The sequence below is a fragment of the Cyprinus carpio genome, chromosome A23 (assembly GCF_018340385.1).
Source record: "Cyprinus carpio isolate SPL01 chromosome A23, ASM1834038v1, whole genome shotgun sequence".
Classification (NCBI taxonomy): Eukaryota; Metazoa; Chordata; class Actinopteri; order Cypriniformes; family Cyprinidae; genus Cyprinus; species Cyprinus carpio.
The window spans coordinates 11,502,181-11,522,768 of NC_056594.1; the positions used below are offsets into that span (position 1 = coordinate 11,502,181).

Here is a 20,588-nt window from a genome sequence, read left to right on the forward strand (position 1 = left end):
AAAACAGTTCCAGCCCAAATCTGTGCTCATGAGTGAGGCGCTGAAAAAGCAGCAATCAAAGACTTCCTTTTGGTGCATGTTTAGATCTGATTAAAATTTGAGAAAAATACAATTAAACGGATTAAAAATTCGAATCTCTTATGTGAATTAAAATTACCCTCACTACCAACCTACTAGCACTGTTTAGACTGTCCTACACGTACATACCACAGACTGTTTAAAAAGGTACATACACACATACACACACACACGCGCGTTTTTAAATCACAAAACAACCATCCCGATTGGTCAGCGTCTTACGCTCTGCTCGCGTTCAGCCTATCGCAGCACACGACACTGGAAAGTGGGTAGAGCGTTTTTACGCGCATATTATTCTTCTCGCAGGAAGAGCGGCTTTCAAGCGAGGGGGAGTTTCTTTCTTACAGAAAAGAGAGAGAGAGAAAGATAACACTGTGTCCCAACACTGACCCGTTACCAACACTTCTCACCACCATAAATATTGATAAGTGACAGCCATATCATTAATATCGGTGTGCCAGAGATGTAAAACGACTCTAAAACACTTGAAGCGGCACTTGACTCTCATCCGCCAACTGCTGCTCAGTTACAACATCTCAAAACACAAAAATTCTGATGTTGTAGAGAAAGATTTCAGGTAAGTTCCGCCTTTGACCGTCTTCTCGGGTGTACGGAAGATGATCGGATTATTTTATGGCTCTAGTAATTAGCTCCGTGTGTTAATTACAACCGCTGTGAACTGTCGTTGAGGAGGTGTTATGCTTTATTAATACAAGAGATATAAGCTAGCAGGCTAGCATCATCATCATCATCATCCTCATCTTCAGCGTGTGTGCCAACGATCATAGTGAACATCTCTCTTTTATTCATAAGCTGATATAATCATAACACCGCGACATTAAGTCATTCGAAGGACGGTAACTTAGACCCGGTCATATGGGTTATTAGAGAGCTCGGATAGGGTTGAACTTGATAGTTTGGCTCGTGTCTTATTATGGCTTGCACCCGAGTCACGAGCGCTTTGTTGGCAATTTGTGCGCGCGCACAATCACGCACGCTTCTTCACTGTTCAGTTTTTAATTTCTCTTACCCTATTTATGTTGATCTGCAAAGATAGTGTCATTGCAAGATCATGAGGTTGCCCAGAAGTATCAGTCTCGCCTGTCTTGTGATTTCTAAATCAAGTCTGGTTTCTTGACCACATAGTTTTATTGTCAAATGTGTCCTGAGAGGTCAGGTGACCGTGTTTACGCACCATGTTTGTTTAGTGTCTGGCTTGTCAGACGCATGCTTCGAAAGATCAATCCCCCCATGGTTGTCATGAAGGTTCAGATGGGCATTTGTATGTGTAGTTTGTTGCTAGAACTGGTTATCTAAACCGTTTTCTTGACTGATTTAAAAGAGATGAATAGATGAAAACACAAATAAAGTAGACTGACTGTGAAGATGTAAACAGGTGGTTGGCACTGATTGCATTTCTATTATGTGTTGTGACTGTTACTTTGTATGTTTGCAGAAACAGTGCAGATGATTTGATTGATACACACTAAAGGGAAAATTAAAATTTGCTCACCCCCAGGCCACCCAAGATGTAGATATTTATATATATTTTTTTCTTCATTGGAACAGATTTGGAGAAATGTAGCATTGCATCACTTGCTCACCAGTGGATCCTCTGCAGTGAATGGGTGCCGTCAGAATGAGAGTTCAAACAGCTGATAAAAACATCACAATAATCCACAAATAGCCTAATTCACACGACTCCAATCCATCAATATAAAGTGAAAAGCTCTGCATTTGTAAGAATCAAATCCATCATTAAGATGTTTTTATCAATGGGATGGATTTTTTTTCTTCCACAGGAAGTAGTATTATTATGCATTATGGAAGGATGTTTTAGGTGGAAGCTACGTTTGGAAGATAAAACACTGTAATGATGAATTTATTACAAACATGATGGGCTGGAGTTGTGTTGATTACTTGTGGATTACTGTGATGTTTTTATCAGCTGTTTGAACTCTCATTCTAATGGCACCCATTCACTACAGAGGACCCACTGGTGAGCAAGTGATGTAATACTAAATATCTCCAAATCTCCAAACAAACTCACGATCTACATCTTGGATGGTCTGAGGCTGAGTATATTTTCAGCAAGTTTCATTTTTTAGGTGAACCGTTCTTTTAATAAACTGTACAGCACTCACAGTCTACAACATATAATAATATGTATACAGAAAAAATGAGAGTTGACACTATAAACAAGATTTACACAATACACCATATGCATTACAATATATCCATATGGTGTATAAAAACAAGCTTTTTGCTTCAGCAGTTGCGGTTTTAAGGAACAAGAATGTAAGTAACTGTAATAATGTTTATGTGTGATACTATTTAATGTAAGATGTGTGATACTGTTTTGAAAGTCGTGAAGCCTGATTATGCTGATGGTGTTTAAACATTAAATTGTTTAGCTTACACATGGGGAGTCAATAAACCAGCTAATTAATCAAATGTGAAGCCTAGGTTTTGATCTGCGTTATGCTTTCTTGCCCTTGGAAAATAACAAATGGTTTTCATTGATGCGACTGGTTTTCATTAAGCCAGTTTCCAGTTTGATTTAGGTGAAGTGTGGCACAGTTATAAAGATTTGTCACTGGATGTAGAACTAGAGCCGGCTAGTCACACTTATTTGGAAATATACTGAATAAGATCATAATCGTGGCATTGTTTTCTTGTCCATTCAGCATGCTGTAAACACATTCTGAATTGTACGACTACCTGCCAATGTGTTGCACTAAGACCAAATGGCACTCTCAACAGATTGGGGGAGGCAGAAGTGTGTTTTTTGTGGTCATTTTTCTCCAGTGCGATTGATAATCCCCCATAAAGTGCTCAGCCAAGCTGATCTGTTGTACAAGTTCTTCAATACTGTCACAGAGATAGTGTTTTCTAGATGGTTGAGAAAGTTTTGCTGAAATTGCAAAAATGACCTCTGATAATCTTAAAAGCATCAAAACAGTGCTGTAAAACATTACTGTTTTCATTGTATATTATTGTTTTCTAGCAAAAGTATGTCAATGAATCGATTTACATTCTAGCTGAATAATTTACTGTAGTTCTTATTGTAAAGCGAAATCTATTAATAATAATGCTATAATTTTATGTAATTATTATATTAATATGTTATTTCTACCTAATACAAATTTTATTTAATATATTTTCCAGGTCGAAGGCAAATGTTCTTTTTGTTGTTATTTTTTTTAACACACATTAAAATAATTAGTTATTATGTCTTATATAATTATATTATAATGTATTATTTCTAGTAAATACAAAAATACTTGGCTAAAAATGAAAATTAATTTGTGGTGTGGTCTTGCTCTACAGATGCAACTGAGACGTAATTGCCAATTTAATTATTTTGCAGACTTGCAACATTAAGTGACATTCTCCTCACAAATAGACTTATCTTAAGCACAGTGGCTTAGCTTTATGGTTGCTCCATTCAGCACCATCTGCCTCGGGTTATGTGCTTATCTTGCAGGCTGAAAGAAAGTAAAATACAATCAAACAGGCTGGGATTATCACATGAGCATTTGCTCGTACACAGTCTTTAACTGATGTCACCCATTTAACAAAACATGATGCCTTTTAATGAAGATTTTATAACACTGACATGACCACAGGTTCTTGTTTGTAGCTGCTGTATTTGTCCACATAGTTGTCAGAAACTTAGAAGCATCTAGTATAACTCTCAATTTGCTATTCTCTGATGAAATTGTTATTTCAGCATCATTCTACAAATAGAGTGTGTGGAAGTCTTAACTGTGTAGGAGAAAGCTATTAGTAATCATTCTCTGCTGGCCAAAGGGCATGAGAGTACTCTCAAGGGTATCACAGAGCAGCTATGTAAACTGTTGTACAAAATCAGTGTCACACTGACTCACAGCTGTGCTCATTTTTCACCCCTGAAGGAGACAGCCTATTGTATTTGCCGTACGTATAGGCCTGGCTCAGCTTTTGAAAGCAGGTTAAAGCGCAGCACATCCTTCTTGTCGCAAAAGTAGCATTCAATTCAGCCACATTCCACCTTTTGAATTTTAATTCCCAAACACAGTGCCTGACATTTTCATATTTGAAGAAGATTCATGACTGTGTTGAGTTGCTCTTAAATTTTATAAGCAGAGAGGGATTTTGTGGATAAATAGCTCGACAGTCACATCGCTAGACCGGCTCAGATTACTATTACTATAACTACAGATTTTTAAGAAATAGTTCACCCAAAAATGAAAATTTGCTGAACATTTACTTCACCCTCAGGCCACCCAAAACGTGGGTGAGTTTGTTTCTTCACCACAACATATTTGTAGAAATTTAGATTGCTCACCTATGAATCCTCTGCAGGGAATGGATGCCTTTATAAGCCTTTAGTCCAAACAGCTGATAAAAGCATCATAGTAGTGCACAAATAATCCATGTGACTCCAGTTCACCAATTATTGTCTTGTGAAGTAAAAAGCTGTGTGTTTTTGAGCAACAAGTCCATCATTAAGAGATTTCCTCTAAAAATACTTCCTCTAAGTCCTCTATCCATAATATTGTTTTCTCCAGTGAGAAAGTTATCTCGTCTGAATCAGGAGAGAAATATGCACAGATCAAACACTGTTTACAAGAGAAAACAGTCCAAAACAGTTCCAAACAAATATGTTGGTGGAATTTGATGTGAGAGGACAAGTGATGGACTTTTTCATGAGAGGAAGCATTATTATGGATTATATTCTGTTATTTTGGCTTATTTTAGATTATTGTGATGTATTTATCGGCTATTTGAACTCTAATTCTGACGGCACCCATTCACTGCAGTGGATCCAATGGTGAGCAAGTGATGTAATGATAAATTTCTCCAAATCTGTTCCAATGAAAACACAGTTTCATCTTGGACTGCCTGAAGGTGAGTACATTTTCAGCAAATGTTCATTTTTGAGTCTTTTAAAGAACTCAAGAATTTATAGCAGCAGTTGACATAACTGCAACACGTGCTTATAAGAAACAGAATTATAAGGGTCGTTGGTGTTGAAGGTAGAATAGTAATCATTATTGTTATCATTCTAGGTGTGAACGGGCCTCAGTTTTCCTGTATTAGTACAGTTTAATGCTGAACATCACTGGTGAGTGAGACGTAGCCTCCTGCTTACACTTGCGCCTCGCTGTATTATCCACATCAGTCAAGCTTTCTTGCACAGTCCTAGATTCTCGTACTCTTTTAGGATAGAGGCAGCAATCGGGGAATTGGTGACAACAGAAGTAATCTGGTTAGCTTTTTTGGCATGGTGTGAATCCATCTTTTGAGCAAGAGTGTGCTCAGAATTCACCCAAGAGGACAATTTGGGGCAGCTGCTGCCAAGGCCAGTGTGAAGCAATCATGGGGATAGCAGTAAATAATGGGTTGTAAATGGAAGACATTTCCTATGAAGTGTCAGTCAGGGGACTGGAGGGGAGATCCCATGTGGATGCTGGTGTGCTCTCGCTGCCTCGCTTCTCTGAGCTGATTTGTCAATATTTAGGCAGGGAGAGGCAACATTTACATAATGATCCATCACACTGACATACTGTTCCTTTTGATCCGAGCCTTGATTCGTGTCATAGTTGACCAACCCGGTGTGCGGCTTAGCACAGACTTGGATATGTGTTATAGTGTCGCGACATACGGTGCTTGGAGAAACGGAGGCGAATATAAAGTGGTAGACGACAAAACTGCAGCATAAGCTTAATAAACAGATTTATGTCATGCGTTTTGTGGATGCTAATATACTGTAGTTATTGTTAGTTATCTTTCTTGATGTAAATGGACCTTTACAATGGAATCAAATACCAAAGTTTTAACAGACATTTAGGCTACGTCCACACGAAGCCAGAGCTCTTGTTGAATTTTTTTTTTTGTGTAAAGTTATACAGACATTTAGGCTACCTACACCAAATACCAAAGTTTTAACAGACATTTAGGCTACGTCCACACGAAGCCAGAGCTTTCCCTATCCAATCTTTTTTTTTCCTCGTCTTAAGAAATATCTGCGTCCACATGAAACCACAAACCGACACAAAACCAGCATGTGGCGCTGTAATTCTGCCACAGAGATACACTAAAATGGAGAAGAAGACTTGGACTATGTGGTATACAAACGAACATGGACCAATACATTTATTAATCAGTGTTAATGTTAGTTAATAAAAAGACAATCGTTCAGTGTTTGTTCATGTTTTGGTTGCTGTTATGTGACGTAGCGGTGTCTGACTAGAGGCGAGACGTGGGCTGATGATGTCATTGTTACAGAAAATACACAGATTCGCTGTCCACATGAAAACGCAAGGGTGGTGTGGATGGGGTCTTAATGCAAGTGCTTATGTAAATGTATAAGCTTCAGATGTCTACTTTTAAAACGGCCCCCTTTCCCTTCTATTATGTCTCCTTTTTTTGTTTTTGATTTTTGATGAATATGAGGAACAATTTGAAATTATTTATTGTGGTAATCAACATTATGCCATAAATGCTTTTGACTGGCCTTAACTGAACCTGGATCATCACTTTAAAGCATTGAGTTGAAAGTTAATTTCTAGTTTATCTCGTCACTGGTCTAAAGAGGTGTCATCTGGTTAATTTACCTCTTACCTTGCTGGTCATTGATCGTGCCTTTTCTTCATAGTGTGTAACATCTGTATAGACAAGCAGGTCATTCTTTATGCGGCTGTTGTTCAACTGTGAGGTCTGCTTTGATTTGCAAAGACTGCAAATCACCCTTGTTTGTTGGAAATCCATGATTCCCCCTTGAAAGATCTGATGCCCTGGACAATGCTGCCATGCTCCTTCCGAAGAGCTCTTGATGGGCCATTCAAATTCTGTGTACTCATTAAATTTAACAGTCTGACAACACACACTGACAGCACGCGTAACAATCCAGCTCTTTCATTTTTCTCAAAAGATGTTTTCTGCTGTGTGTGTAGCACAAATGCAAAAAAGCGGGTAATTGGCTGGAGCAGTGCTTTCTGCATCTGTTGTTTTAAGATGATAGGCTAAGGCCTGTCACGATAACAACTTTTTGTTGTGGGATATATTGCCCCAGATATCATTGTGATAATTGATATTATTGTCAATTTAAAGATCATTTTATGCCACTGACTAAATGATCATAATGTAACACTATAATAAAGCAAGAAGGCCTACACACTTCCAAATGACCGCAAACGTTTAATTTTTATGAAAATATAGATCATTGTTAATTAAGTATCAAAATATTTGATGCCTTAAAAAACCTGAAAAAATAGTAAATAAACAATTTCTTACAAAAAGTGCAAAGTAAGATTGTGGAAAAAAAAAATTCCATCTACAGATTTTTCCCTGACCTTCTTTTCTCTGTAAATTAAGGGTGCACATTATTGCTGAAAAACACAATCACTACTTAGCAGTCAGATGCCCTTATGCACAAAGGCACAGATCCCTAAACAAGACCATATCTGGAAATGAACGTTTTTTTTTGTAGAAGCATATTTAAATTTGAACTAGCACCATATGACTACACGTTGTGTACGAGAAGCTGCAAAAGACACAGATGCAAGTGGAATGTACAGAACATGGTGACATTAAATTTGAAGTAAATATAATGGGCGATATATTGCGTCACCAAAAATTCATGAGGAGATCATGTACATATATTGCACGATAAGTTGATATATTGATTATTGTGACAGGCCTAAATTAGGCTGACACACAGGGCTGCCTAGCAGAAATGAGACAGGCCTCCTTTCTCTGTGGCTCTGCGTGTCATCTTGAGCAGATCTGATTTCCTTGTGTTTCTTGACAGTTTTCGAGAGAGTCATGCAAATGTATTATACATCATTTTTCTTGTATAGCATCTAAGAGAAGAGAAAAACAAGCAGTAAGATATGCTTAGGTTGGGCTGCAAACTGTGTAGCTTGAAGATACTTTTTTGTAGCCTAATCATTTCTGCAAATGTAATAGATATTTGATCATTGCACAGTCAGTGAGTGATGTTATGTATCTTCATTACATGGCTCTCTGGAATACTTACTTAAGAATACAATGAAAATGGATTGGATTACCTCTAAACATCCATAAATACCTTGAAAAAACATTGCATCCATACCTTTTATTTTATTAAACCTTTAATTAATTGTAGTAAATATTGTGATTTTGTTTTCCATGGTTTTAAGGATGTTTTAAGGTAATGTACAAGTGGGATAATAATTAATTAATATTTAATGATGTATTATATTTGAGTTGGAATTTATTTTATATCCACTTATTTACTTTTTTTTATAAATATAAATCTAATTGAGATAATATGAAATCAGCTGGTTGTTATTGCATAATAAACCCCTTCAGTGTGATATACAACATACCTCTGCTTCACATTGGGGTCCTGATCAGGGTTTTTTTTTTTTATTATTATGATAGCGACTAGCTGTGTTTTCGTTATCCCTTAAATGTATTGATGGATAACAGGCCAGTTCCTTTTAGTATTCACACATTTATGAAAAGTGTATAGTTTAAGTCAGCAGTTTATAATGGCATAAAAAGGGTCGAGAGTCAAAAGCAGTCAAGCAGTGACATTTGCCTTTGAGATGCCGGGTGTGTTATACCGTTGCTGTATTTCACCATGTAACTGTGCCCAGACACTATCAGGGCTGCTGATGGAACTTCCTGCCAGTGAACAGCTTAACGTAACATGCTCAAGAATTACGGGACCCTTCTCCAGATTGCTCCAAGATGTCCTCCCAGATCAGACAGAAGTGTGCTATGGGAGTCATCCTGTAGAATTGGGGAAGTGGGGAGAGACATTCACGATTTTAAAACAAAGCCAAATCTGATATTGGGAATTGAAAGTACCAAAGGCTTACTGTAGGATTCCAGGACGTATCCTGAGAGCTGGAATGGGTGCGGGGAGCTATTAACAAACTGGTGTTTTTATTTTAATGGTGAACCACTTGGCTGCCTTTCTGCTGTTAGTAGAGAGGGTGGAAAATAAGATGGCATCTTGTAAGAGAGCGGAGTCATATAGCTCAGTCCCTGCTGACTGAAGAGTCACACTGCTGATTAGGTAGAAGATTGGCTGCTGTAATGATGTGACATGGAGTGAACATTGCACAAATTGAACACGGTCTCTGCATACCGGTGCTTATATTGCCTCACTCCTACAGCTGCCTTGAGTAGTACCTGTACTGTCTTTTGCTCATGCTTGTTTTCAGGGTACAGTCATGGTGAGCACATATAACCCCCCCCCATACACATGGATGTAGACAGTCACTGTTTTCCTTGTCACTCTGAGTCTGTTTCTAGTCTGGTTTGTCCATTTGTAAGTGCATTAGTGTGAGGAATGAGAGAGGTGGAGAGGAGAGGATGTATTAGCAAAGCCATATAATTTTCTGCGATGCATTAGCACAGGCCGGGGGAGGTGAGCCCAGGCTTCTGCACTGTGTTTGACATGTGCCTTTCGGTAACATTCCATATAAACCAGCAGGCCCTTTAACCAGTGCTTTTAAATATTGATCCAGCCTGGTTAGAATGGCAGAAGCATCTGAAACATCTTAACCTTAGCTAAACCCTAGCTCAATGCAAACATTGATTCTTTATAAAACTGCTTGTTTTGTCAATGAAAATACATTTTATGTATTATATTAAAAATATTATTTCATCTGAAGAATATGGCAAAAAACAGTTGGATGTTCTATAGCTACAGGTACCATCCAACAATTGGATGTTCTACAGATAACAGCAAAATCAAACGCCTTTTTATGTGTAAAAAATATTTTACAACTAATATAGCTGTAGTGTAACACTATGATGGTTGTAAGTTCATAAACAAACTTTTGCTGGAAAATTAATAAATGTAGTGACTTCATTTTTCATAGTTTATATTTTTCAACCCATTGTAACTGATGCCTCCAAGACTATCACAAATCATTCTAGCAGTTTTGACAAAGCCTTGTTTGTGTATATAATAATTGTTGACATATACTGCTCAAGTTTGAAAGAGACTTTTATTCAACAAATATGCATTAAATTGATCAAAAGTGACCAGTACAGAAGACATTTTGTAATGTTTCAAAGATTTCTATTTCAAATAAATTATTTTCTTTTGAAATTAAAAGAAAAAAAAAAATAAAATAAAAAAATAAATAACAATATAAAAACAACAACAATAAAAATAATAAAATAACATAAAAAACACAAAAAACATAATAGAATGATCAAGTGACATTGAAGACTAGAGTATGGCTACTTAAAATTCAACGTTATCACAGGAATAAATTGTTTTAATTATATAAAAATAAAAAAACAATATTACTTTTTACAATATTTATAGACTTCTGCTAATTTACATCAGCTGAATTTACAATAAGCTCTCACACTGACCAAAGCCATCTTGCTATCTTAATTTTTTAACTGCTTGATTTTTATTTCTTTTTTTTCTGTAACTTTTGCAGCACATATAGAGAGAGTTGGTGTTTAATGGTGGGTTCACCCTTTGTTTATATATCCACCCAGACACCTCAAGGTAAAAATAATCAATATTCATCAGTTATGCATGCGGCTGACCTCCTCCTAACACTATTGAGTCGGGCTGTATACATAATTGACTGCTTCCATAGGCAGTAATGGATGAAAACGATAAATGTGCAGCTGCATGTCCAGGTAATATCAGTCTGGTGGAGATCATCGCTGTAACATTATAGGCCCCAGTGTTTCTTCCTTTCTATTTCCTTTAAGGCTTTTCTCAGTCTTTCTGGTCTTCGATTAATCTTCAGATCAGGAGAGGCCACCATCAGATGCTGATATAAAAACCTGGCATTGTTGACTCGGTCATAAAGCAGGTCGTAAAGTCATTTATACATTTATACTGCACCACTGCAGTGCTCCTGTTTGATGTTTGGGGAATATGTGAGGATCTAAAGGTGTGAATTATGTGCTTGAGAAAGGGAGGGGGTGGTCTGCTGTCTTTGTGCTCTCTAATCAGTCCTGACTCATCAGAGAGCGCCTCTAAGACTCTTCACTCCTCCGCCCTTCATTTGCCCTTGCACCACGACCACTTCCTCTTCACAGCACGACCGCTTACAGCATATTGGTGTCTGTTAGACAGCACCTCTTTTTTTCCTTTCTCTCCGATACTCTTCTTCGCTCTGGTTTAGTGTAGAGTGGTGCATGACGATGAGTTCTCACCTGTAGTTTTCCTCCTTATTACATTCTGCTATCGTGGCAAAGACAAGCAGGGGAGAAAGGAGCGGCGTAAACAATAAACCACGGCAGCGCTATCTAATGGATCAATTTGTAATAAATCTGTTGCCTCGAGCTGTTGAAAGATTCAGCTCTGCAAAGGTGACTGCATTTCTCCATCCTGAGCACAGCGGCTTGGATAAGGTTGACAGATATATCAATGCATTTAATGAACCCACTGGTTCGGGAATGCAGGAAAATGTAGTGAAGACCAGTAATTCACTTATCAAAACAAGATTTCCTCTCTTTTATCATTGAAGCGTTACCCTGGAGCTCTCGCTCTCTTGTTCTGTGCCAGCCCGTATGTTCTTTTCTTCTCTGTTTGCATCATTTGCATTGAGGGGCTTTGATTGGACTGGGCAGATGAGGCTCTCTTGAAATGGCAAATAAATACGCACATTGCAAATGGATTGATTTTAAAATCATCCACCACTTTGAGCACCTGTAATGATTTCAGACGTCGTTGTGTGTTTCCACAGTGAGCTAGCACTTCTATCTGTTTTTATTATACTGAAAAGCTATAAAATTGATGGTGTCTACTCAAAATTTAGTGCTTGAGATAGTCACCCTAATATTTCTTCATATAATGGAAGAGTGTAAGTGGTGACAGTGGATGTTTTGAGCGTGATGGCGGGCTAATTCGACACCCACCTTTTTATTGGATGCTCCAGGGATTTCACACGGCACAAACGTGTCACAGGGCACCGCCTCATGAAAAAAACATTAACGGGAGAAATTAGACAAGAAATGCTTTAAAGTCTAAGTCAACAGAAGTATTGATTTTATTCAAATGGCAGTATTAGCCTCAGTAATAAGTGGAAACGAGTCAGGGGTTAGTTCAGCCAGCACTCATACATCTTTAGGGTGTGTAAGAGCTTGTAGTGACCGTTTTGTTGGTTAGAGGATAATATTTATCCCTGTAGGGAATTGGTGCTGAGTTGCTGTGTAGGAAAAAGAGCTGGTAATAAAAAATCTGTTGTAGGAAAAAGAAAAAGAACTAAAATTAATTAACCAGCAATAAATAATCTTCATTTCTGTATATCAGTGACCATTTGGGACCTGTAGGAATGTAAAATATCGACTGGCTGACACGCTCTTCGTATCAGTTTTCCTTCTGTTAAGCTGTGGATTATTATTGCATGAACACATTGATTGGCTTTTGATTTCGTCATTGTTTTTTTTGACTTTACACGGATGCTGCTTTTCCTTGCAAATGTGGCAAGGTGAAGCAAAGCTATTAAGCCAAGTATTTTGTCTTCTTTGATTTCTAGGGCGTGTAATTTGAGGTTCTGCCAAATCGAACTGTTAAGCGAGTAATTCTCCATTCAGACAGATGCACACTTTGCTCAGAGGTGTAACGTTCACACATTGTGCTGACAGTGTGCATTTTTAGCTTTATTTTTCACAACAAACACTTAAGGGCCCTCTTATCATGTTTACGCACCTCCTTTTTGCTTATTGCAGTTATTACAGTATTCCTCTTTATTTGGAGAGCAGCTCTCCTCCATTCATCCTCCAATTTGAAGAACGACGTGTGTGTTCCTGTGGGCTTTTTAAATGCTCCCGTCACATGCTGTCATCAAGGGGAACGTCACGGTACAAACGGCTGTGGGTGAGCGCAGATGAGCGATGGCTCATGCTCTCACTTGCACTTTCTTGTAATTATTGGAATTGATGTTTTTGCCGAGACACTCCACATCTGTACGATCTGCAATAAAGAAGGAGGGAGCGCTGAAGCTGCTAGACGGATAATAAAAGGCAATCAACCTTCCACTTCCCGCCTCTCTCACGCAAAACGAAGCAGCAAAAATCCTAATTAACCGATCGGCCGAAAGCACACGGCGTGTTTCAGCTCCTACATCTTGTTCTCTAATGGAGACACCCTGCACAGACTGCTACTGCACATTCTCTACCATCTGCCTTCTAATTGTTTACCAACTCTGATTACCACTATATACTTGTGCATATTTAAATAAGTGGCGCAGACCTGGATGCTATTTGGTCAGCAGTCCAGCCAAACTTGATATTGTGAAGCTAAACTCTTTTTCCATCTAGCTACTGTGTAAGTAACTACACCGAACCAGTAGAATAATATTCTGTTGCTTTTCACAATATCAGGAGCTATATATCTAGTGCAAAGGCCTTTTTTAGGCCAAGCTTCCCTTGATAGAGAGGTTGAGTATATTTTGTATAAAACTGAGGTTGCATTGTAAGCCTGGTCTACAAAAACATTTGTATAGTATCACTTTAAGGTTTTTACTTATTTCATGATGATTTACATTGGAAAACTACTACAAATGCAAAATATTGTTACATACTGATGTTAAAGTGTGAAATTTCTGGACAGAAATGAAAGATGCGACAATGCTGAATGTTGTATGATGTAATAACAACATGCATTCCAACCTAATCACATTGTAAAATATCAAATGCATATCCAGTTTATTTCCACATCGCCAACCCAAATCGGTATTGAGCATCAGATTCAGTGATGCCGTAATTTTAGAGAGCAGGGTTGCTGACGGCTAATATAAAGTCTATAACATGTCACATTACTCGAAAATGGTAAATAACAAGCTGCAATGAAATTTATATTTACATTATATGTAATAGATTTAGAATTAGTTTGAAAATTAATCAATGTGAAAATAAGGTTTGGAACAACATGAGGGTGAGATATTTTGTATCCCTTTAAGGTGAGACCAGAGTAGTGTTTTTACTAGTAAACTAGGTGGTGTGCAAACCTAGTAAACGCTGCACGTCGTGCCTAACAACACATTTGTTGACTATTCATCATCACGTAGCACAACCTCTCAAACCTTACAGCTTAAATAGAGTATGTATGTTGCTTTTTCCCCCTGACTGTGTGTCTTTGAAGATGTGTTCGAGAAGGTTACAGTGATAGCGAAAGAGAGCCGCTCTGCCACCTGAAGGTGTCTCGGGGGGTCCGTCGCAGTAAATCAGCGAGCTGAAGCCTGCCTCCCTGATGGTTATCAGTGCTTATGTAAAGTGCTCCGTTCCCCCGCTGTTCTAGAGAGGGAGGCAGGCGCGTGATTGATCTCACCATTGATTTCCCACATCACTGCCTATTTCTGATGACACTGGAGTTGTCTCTCCTTTTTGTCATCGCAAGTGCTCTTTGAATCCAACCTCGTCTGTTAGCAGAGGTGGAATTGTCTCGTAATTGAAGCAGCTCTGTAACCTTTTTTTTCCCTTCTCAGAAGCGAGATTAATTATTGTCTAGTCACATGCAATCATTTCTCACTTCTAAAGCAAATTACACCGCGGTCGTACATTTGCGCTTCGCCACTGAGTGGCATTCATTTCCGAAGGGTTTTGGTTCCTGGCTTTTGGAGAAGGGCTTTAGACCGTGTGTTTCCAGGCTGCCTCTTCTCTTGGTATTTACCTGTAATCCTGTTTTTATCTGCCTGCGGAGGAAGAGATGAGCCCAGCACCTCCCTGCTACCAGCATTGCTCTTTGTTTTGTGAAAGACTGAAGTAGCTCTAGGGGACAGACAGACTGGAGAGCAGAAGAGGGGCTCTGCCACTTACTTTCCCCTGAGAGCCTTCGCTACTGCCAACCCGGCGGCTGCTGCCGAATCGCCCACTGTCACCTGACCTGGGTGTAACCCAGAGAGAGACCACATGCTCCTCTGAGCAGAATGCTAATTAGCAGGGAATTAAATTTCTCTCAGTCTCATTCATGTGCACTGAGCAGCAGGAGGCCTGTGTATTCTCCCGCACAATCAGTTTATTACTTAAAAAAAAAGAAATCTTCCTGGAAATGCGTTATATCTGCTTTTGAGCTGTATGCCCGTTTGGCTTTTTTGTGTTATATATCCTTGTTGAATCAGTGTTTAACACTGTTGTAGGCAGGTCAATGACAAATAAGAGTGTCCATGATAAAGAAAAGGGTTTGTTTCTTATTTTAGAAATTTTATTAAAAAAACAAAAGCTGCTGAAACATCAGCTTTGCCATTACAGGAACAGGTTTTAAAATGTATTAAAATAGAAAACAGTTATTTGAAATCATATTTCACAATATTACTGTTTTTACTGCACTTTTGTTCAAATAAATGCAGTCTTAATGAGCATATAGAAGACTTTCAAAAACAAATAAGTCATTTAAAAATGCCAGATAATTTGAGATTTTATTGACACGGCTATCTATCTTGTCTCAAGTTGAAAAATTAAATATAAAAATATGTATTCTATTATTTGTTTTTTTTGTTGTTGTTTTTTTTACAGTTTTGTTTCAACATGAATAGTCAAATCCCTCCCTGTGAAATATATATATTTTTTGCCCATCTGTTTAAAGGGTTTGTCCATGCTCTCATCTCTAACTTCTCTGTCGACTGTCAGCACACAAAGCAGGCTTTCTGTCAGTAATTATCACGTACAAGCTCATTGTAAGCATGAATTAATAAAAGGGAGGTGAGGCGCTGTTGCCTCGTTTGCCTCACGTAGAGACGGGCATGTCTCAGGCAACCGGAGCAGCACGTTGTAATAAAAGCCAAATAATGCTCCTGACAGCAGCAGTTTAAATTTCACTCCTCACTCAGGCAGTTTTTTTTCACATTGTAGCCATCATTCACTCCACAGTGTGCCCTAGAGTAAAAGAGAAAGAGAGGGAGAGAGATAGTTGTGGAACAGCATTATTCCTTCCTTCAGAGTCTCACCAAGGCTCAGTGTCGCAGTCTGCTCTGCTAATCAACGCCATGCGCTGTGAATTACAGAGTAAACAATACACAATGCTTCCTCTCACTCGCACATACAATCTCTCTCTTTCTCTTTTCCTCTTCCCAAGAGCATTTTGTCTTGCCTCTGCAGCCGTGGAAAAAAAAACAAGGGGAAATAAATGGCAGTTTTCTTTCATTGTCCCTTCTAACCTATGAGCTTGTGCCAGAGGAGAGCTTGTCTGCCTTGTAAATGGCAGCGTGGCGATAAGAATGATGAAAGGGGGCAGTGAGTGTGACCTTTCCTCTGATAGAAGGATAGGCAGGAGCGAGAAATGGAGAGGAGGAGAGAGAAAGAATATGGACATGTTTTGAAAATCATACAGTCATACTCCTCCTCCTATTACATCTACTTTATGGTACTATATTGTGCAGAGTATGCATATCTGTCTGTCTGTCTGTCTGTCTATCTATCTAAAACACTACTCTGGTCTCACCTTAAAGGGATAGTTCATCCAAAAATTTAAAGTCGGTCATCAGTAATTCTCACCCTCATGTTGATCCAAACCTTATTTGTTAAAATTGTTCCAAATATTCAAAAAGTTCATAAATGTCATAAATTTATTTGCCAGTTTGGCAATGGTGGATTAAGGGGCTGTTTACAATTAATCACTAAATCACTCTGCTAAATTGCAACCCTAAAAATATTTTTTTTTATTCCAATATGAAGGGCTCCACTTCACAAATTAAACGGGCAGCATGATGAAGTCATATGACAACAATGTAGCTTCTGTTTGAAATGCTTATCATGGGAAAATGGCTACAGCTTCTTACTATTTTTAGGAAATAGCAGCCAGTTTATTGTATGTACCAGTATTCAGTAAGTAATTGAGAAGATTCCAAACATAGTGTCAGCGAAAAGAGAAAAAATGTTGTTGTGTTTGGAAACGACTGGCATGCCTTTAATTGTATTGGACTCTTGAAATGAGAAACAATAACAGGGTAGGCTAACAGTTGGCCTGTGAGATTATAATCTCAGGCTGCAGAGAAATGAGAGCGACGGAGGGGGCGAGCCGTGAGAGCAGGGTGTTTTATATTCTCTCCCAGGCTGTGATGGTGATGCTCGCGGTGCTGGCTGTTTTGTGTTGGTGTGAGGCGAGCTCTGCAGCACCACCTGATTTGACTTGGTAATGCGGCATTGATGAGTCTGGGGGGAAATCGGCCAGAGGAGCATAAATGCGCTGCAAAACTGCAATGTTAAATATGCTGTCAGTTTTCTCTCAGCCACTGATAAAAAGAGAGAATTGAGTGAGAGAAAGAAGAGGAGAGGGCAAAGAGAGCGATATAGCTGTCAAGTGCAAATGCCCGCTGCCGCCCGTCTCACCTGACGCACGTGAATACACTGGCTAAAAGGTGTTGACTGTCACCTTGTCAGCGCTAAACTCCTAATGTGTTTCTGAGATGCTACACTTCTGCTTGAGAAATGATTAGGCCACATTGGAAACACAAAGGAGACACTTTCACTGTTTAAAATATTGTGGTGAGAGAATATTAAATATGTTTGGCAGTGATGAAAGCTGAGAGTGGAAATAAGGCCAAGCTATTAATTCCTCTGATGGAGCACAGTTTTCAGTTTTATTGGTGCTGTGGCCTTTCTTTGCACTCAATCTCACACGCACAGTAGCTTCCTGAGGACGCTGGACAGTGAGACTGTTGGCCTTGACTGAATGTAATTAACTTAAAGATCAGGTATAGTCAATTCCCAACACTTAGTATATGGGTCAATGACAAATAAGGGTGGCCACCATAAAATTAGGAAATATCTTTTAAAAACATGTGGCATGTTTTTTTGCACTTGAAATGCACTTCATGTGTTCACTTTGGAAATAAATGTTAAGCCCTAAACGAACCTGAACTAACCTTGCCTTGTCATAAAAAGGTCAAATAATCTGATATTTTAAAAGCCCTTGACATGAGTCTTGAGTGTCTGAAGGGGTTCTCTCTATGGCATCATTTCCTGTTTGTTTCTTCATCTAACCCTTATAACGGATGCACCACCTAACCTCTTCCTCGCTGCGGTGTTAATTCCAGATTCCCTCTGTGCTTTCGCAGTGGATGTGGCTGTGGTTAACATTAATGCACTCTGAACCAAAGAATGCCAGCATAGCTTTATTCCTGCGACTAGGTAGAAGGGCAGCAATAAAGCCTTGTCTGGATAAGGATCGATACAGGATATGACAGTCTCTAATGTGATGTCTGAGCATGAGAGAAGGATAAAGATGGATGCAAGCATAGTAGCAGCATTGGCAGTCGTGACGTTACCACCCACCAGCTGAAGTGCTGTTTATTTAGTTGTTTGATAATGATGCTTGACCTTTCCGTTCAAGTCTGCCTCCGAGCATTCACACACCCCTCTGCAGCAAATCCGAATCCGTGCCTGCAGTCCGAGGCCAAAAAAAGCAGTTTGTTTGTGTGTATGTGTCATCAACATCCCTGGCTGTAAGTGTTGATGAGCGTCTCGCTTCTCTCAGGCCGGTCCCTTCATGCTTTGCCAGTCCCAGGAGTGGATTGTTTCAAATTAGTATGCATTAGGTGGTTAGTGCGGAGCGTTTCATTATGCAAGATTGCACTAAACTGTCTATGTTATGATTAGCCAGTTTCCCCTAAATCAAAGTCAGGCACATGCTACAGCCTTAATCTCTTCCTTTTCTCACAGGGAGCCGCGCTGCAGAGAGAATGAACGAGCGAGGGAGGGAGGGACTGAACGAGAGGATGGAGGAAATCAGGGGAAAAAATGGTGTCTGAAGGAGAGCTAGTAAATCATCTGGCATTAGATGAGCTTGGGTAGTCTGTGTGGTTAGTGTCTCACACAGAGATCTGGGGTGTCCTGGTGTTTAATAAAAGAAACAGGAAGAGGAAAGAAATATGTGACGTTTTGTTCCGTTAAGTGAGGCAAATGTTGCACCTGTGTGTCTCTGTGTTTGCACAGAGCCAATTTCATCCGTGAGATGGTTTATTTTTTACCACCTTGGCCAGCGTTGCAGTGCAGCCTCACCTGGAGAAGCCCATTATATCAAACCATGAATCATTTACGCCAGCCGTGCTGCCTGCATTTTTAATAAGAGATTATTGCATTTCATAAACAGAGCTTTAAAAAATTCAAATCGTATTGATCCGGGCTGAGAAGGGCCCAAGCTCGATAGTATCTTTACCGATTCACCCGTCCCACTCCCTGCTGTTTCTCTCTGGGGTTTGATTGACACGCTCTCTGTCTTCTGCTCATTTAATCAATTAATTCGGTCTATCACGGCTTCATTTTGCGTTTTGGTAGCAGTGTTGGCAGGCTCCATCATCAGCCACCCACGTGTAATGAGAGGACATTTTAACAATTAGCGCAGGTGAGAGACGGGGCTCTGTTTAAAATGGTGGCGGCAGCAGCGACATGCCTCTCATGTGGAGGTGTTGTGTTTCTGTGAGGTGTTTGGACAGGCACCAGGGTTAATGTGCTGGAAAAGAGTGATTTAGGTCAATGGTGGTGTCTACATCTGTCACTGAGAGAGAGAATGAGGAGGGAGGAAGGGGAAAATAAAAGCTAGTGTGAAAGAAAATGATAAGCTGACGCTCATGGCAAGCTGCGACGGTAACAAATAAGCAGTTTCACCTCTTTATAAGGGAGCAGACTGCTAAAACCCGAGCAAATACCGAATGTATATCTCTCTCCTGTCTGGTCTCAGGAGTACGCTTCAGGTTCTGTGTAAATATCACACTCGCTGATGAGGAAAAAGTACTTGGCTCTGCACAAGGGGATTAGAGCAGCTATTTTATCATTTATTAATGCATGTCTGTGTCTGCCACTGACTCGTACTGTTTAACTTTAAAATCATGCCACGCTGTTTCAGGAGCTGTGGTATAATGTTATTGTGAGTATTTGGTCTACATGCATTTTGTGTATCAAATTATTTTTTGTGTTTATTTGTGCACCTAACACCATTAATCGTATTTAAAGGGATGGTTCACCCAAAAAAGAAGCCTTTTGCACGTTTTCAATTTACACACCCATGTGTTGTTCCAAACCCATATGATTTTCTTTCTTTTGTGGAGCACAGAAGAAGATATTTTAAAGAATGTTGGTAACCAAAGGATATGGTTATCATTGACTTCCATTGTATGGACATAGAAAACCTATCTGGGAAAAAAAAAAAAAAAAAAAAAACATATAAAGAATATTCAATATAAGTTAATCTCAACTGATGATTGAAAAATTAATTTTTCAATTTAAAAGAGCAAAAATCTACATTAAGACACTTACAATGGAAATAAATCTATAAATCCAATTAGGAAAAAATAAATAATCTAATCAAAATGCACAAACAATATGTGTAGTAACATGATTTTAGTTAACGTTATATTTTTGTATAGAAAAATTTAAATGCTTTGGAACCCTGAAAATATTGGGGGTCTGAATGTATGAGAATGCATAAAAAGCTGTTTTATGAATAGAGTTAGGCCAGTCATTAAACACGACCCCTCATTTGAAACAATTTTCTGCAGCTTGGTATTTAAACAATTACTTGCATGTATAATAAATGCATTTTGGCTTGTTTT

At 38.9% G+C, this 20,588-nt stretch overlaps 1 protein-coding gene across 2 annotated transcripts in view; it reads left to right on the top strand.

Annotated features, from left to right (window-relative positions):
- The first annotated feature begins 383 nt into the window (after window positions 1-383).
- The window catches only part of LOC109055120 (arginine-glutamic acid dipeptide repeats protein-like), a 155,201-nt gene continuing 134,996 nt past the window's right edge, over window positions 384-20,588 (top strand). For both annotated transcript variants that reach the window (XM_042713152.1, XM_042713151.1), the window contains exon 1: window positions 384-655. The gene's annotated coding sequence lies outside the window, so the exon portion shown is untranslated. The remainder of the gene's footprint in view (window positions 656-20,588) is intronic.